The sequence below is a fragment of the Anoplophora glabripennis genome, unplaced genomic scaffold, assembly GCF_000390285.2.
Source record: "Anoplophora glabripennis isolate ALB-LARVAE unplaced genomic scaffold, Agla_2.0 scaffold1321, whole genome shotgun sequence".
In the NCBI taxonomy this organism is placed as follows: domain Eukaryota; kingdom Metazoa; phylum Arthropoda; class Insecta; order Coleoptera; family Cerambycidae; genus Anoplophora; species Anoplophora glabripennis.
In genome coordinates, this window is record NW_019417406.1 from 79,725 (window position 1) to 82,813 (window position 3,089).

Genomic DNA, 3,089 nt, shown 5'->3' on the forward strand with positions numbered 1-3,089 from the left:
ATATTTGAATAGAACTATTCTACACAAAGTACCCTTTATTTTTGATGTAGAATCCGAAAAAAATATAAAAAATGTGTGTTTCCATTTAAAAAACCAAAGTTGGTGTCTGGCCAGGAAAAGTGGAACACCCTGTATAGTTGAATATATTTTTAATTTGTACATTCCGAGAAATGTGACAACAGAGTAAAAAGAAAAATCCATATATTCCTCATTTTAACATAGATATTGGACTTTCCCGCACTAGTGGGACAAGCTGTATAACATACTATATATCTATAGTATGTTTGTATATATTTTTTAAGTTATGAGAGATTTATACAATTTCCTTAATCTTCAATCAGTTGTGGATCATTAAAATTTACTTGTGGAAGTCGATGACCTGCATCATTAACATTATTGCACGACTGCCACCCACAGAGGGCGTAACACAATGTTTTAATTGTCAGTGTTGCGAGAAACAACTACTCCGAGGGCTATATGCCTCTACTGGCATTGAATTATACTCGCAACACCTAGTGCAACAGCTAGGATCGCTCGTCAGTTTAACCCANATTAACTTGTATTTAATACTTTAAATTTTGTAATTTAAACATGCTGCAATTATTTTCAAACGAAGAATATGCTGACATAGTATTCATCTATGGGTTTTACAATGGGAATAGTAGGGCTGCACAAAGGGAATATCAGCAACGTTTTTCTGATCGTCGGCATCCTAATTATAAAACTTTGTGTAAAGTCTTCCAGTACTCAAAACAACACGAGAGGTTTCCAACTTCAAAAAATGTGGTGATAACATCCACCGGTTGGCTTTCTCGCGTTGGTTATCTAATCACCGTCTGGTCATTTACAGAACCTTATTTACAGACGAAGCGCAATTTACAATAGATGGAATAAATAACTCAAGGAACGACCATGAATGGGCAAAACAAAACCCACATACAAAACGCCAATGTCATTCACAACACAGGTTTCCTGTAAACGTTTGGATCAGGCTTGTAAATGGGCATTTAATAGGGCCACATATTTTTGAAGAGAGATTAGGTGGTAACGTTTATTTAAACTTTCTTCAAACAATCCTACTCAATCTCTTGGAAAATATCCATATTAGAGGTATGCTCTTTCAACACGATGGAGCTCCACCGCATTTTAGCACTTGGATTATGAACATCCAAACAGATAGATTGGTCGTGGCGGTCCATACGAATGGCCAGCGAGGTCTCCGGATTGTATCCTTGCGACTATTTTTTATAGGGTCACTTGAAAGCAGAAGTTTATAAGGTCGAAATCAATAATAGCGAACAATTGATCGATCGTACATTACAGCTTGCGATGAAATACGAAATAATCCAGTAATGATACGTCGAGCAATTGAAAACTTGGGTAAGAAAATGTATCGAAGTTGAGGGAGCCACTGTGAAAATTTGCTATAAAATTAATTTGCCATTGTAAAGTACATTTAGACACCTATTATTTTCTTTGTGTCTTATTGTTATTTGTTTTCCGTGTTTTATTAAATAGTCTTTGTTCCTACTTTATTTTTTTATTTCTATTTTTTAGAAATCCTATTTACTAAAAGAAACTATTTTTATCATGCATCTTTTACTTACTCATGTCATGTGTACTTACTTCATTTCATTTCATTTTAAAAGCCTTGTTACCGTACATTGAATAGCGTATTTAAGTACACATCAAAGTGTAACAAGAAAAAGAGACATGTCACTGAGATTACTTTTTATGTTCTTTTCAATAATCGTATGGGAATACCAAAAAAATACCTACGAGGCGATGTTTTCTAGAGTAACAAAAACATTAAAAATTTTGCAGTCCGGACCTGGAATACATATTATTTAAAGAAAATGAGGTTTAAAATATGCATGCTTATTTATAACATCTACCCTGCATTAAGCCTTTGCTAATTTTAGTTGCAAACCCATTTTTATCATGTGTCCTTTACGTAATTTAGTTTTAGAAGCCGTAGTCTCGTATATTTAATAGCTTATTTAAATAACCACGAAAGTGTAACAAAAAAAAGAAACACGTCTTAAAGATCACTTTTTTATGCTCTTTCCGAATATCGTATCGGAATTTCAAAAAAAAGACATAGAGAGTGTTGTTTTCTGGACTTGCACAAAAAATTAACAATTTTTGCAGTCCGGACCTGGATTTTATTTGCTGTTATTCATGCATACATGAAGTATCGTGAGTGCGTTAACCCTACCAAATATGAACCCATTATTCCATTCCCTACCAAAGTTATGACATAAAGCAGTTTTGACCAAAAATCATAAATCACCCTGTATCTCAATAAATAATGGCCAAGGAGCTATTTCTATAGGTGATCCTAGTTACCCTAGATGTCCTCTATCTCCCATTAAGGTATGTCCCTCTCGTGATGCAACACCCTGTATATTTAAATTATTTATTAGGATAGCAATTTGTGCGCGTTACAAATTAATTCACCACAGGTACATAATTCATAGTATATGTATATATCAAAATGCTGACAACGAAATACTGTTTAAAATAAATAAACAAGAAATAATTATCGGATGCCAGTTTAACCCATATTTTTATAACTTTAGGTGATGCCACATTCTCCGCAACTTGAATGAAGTGTAATAAACTGATTACTATTGTTGCGCCATCTAACAATATACACCAAGCACTATGGTGTATAGGTTCATTAAAAAATCGATCAGTTTGGCACCCACTAAATTTTGATATTATAACATCAAGAGTCATCTAGTGACTAACTAGGAATTTTTATCTATGCTTCGCAAAGTGGCGTCCGTATATTGGAGGCCGCTTTACCGCGGATGCCGGTGTTACCGCAATTTTAACATTATGGATGCAACATTACCCTTCACACATACATATATATCTTCACCTTTGATAAAAAAAACACACCACAGAAATGAGACAACCCCCAAATCCAAAAGCCAAAGGCTTGTGCGGAAGGGGGCTACACTTGAAAAAACGCGGACAAACACCCATTTTATCCATCGACATTGCCAGTGCCGACACCGGGGATCGAACCCGGACCAAAGTAGGAAGCCTAGCCGAGAAATGCTTGCCACCGCACTCTCGAC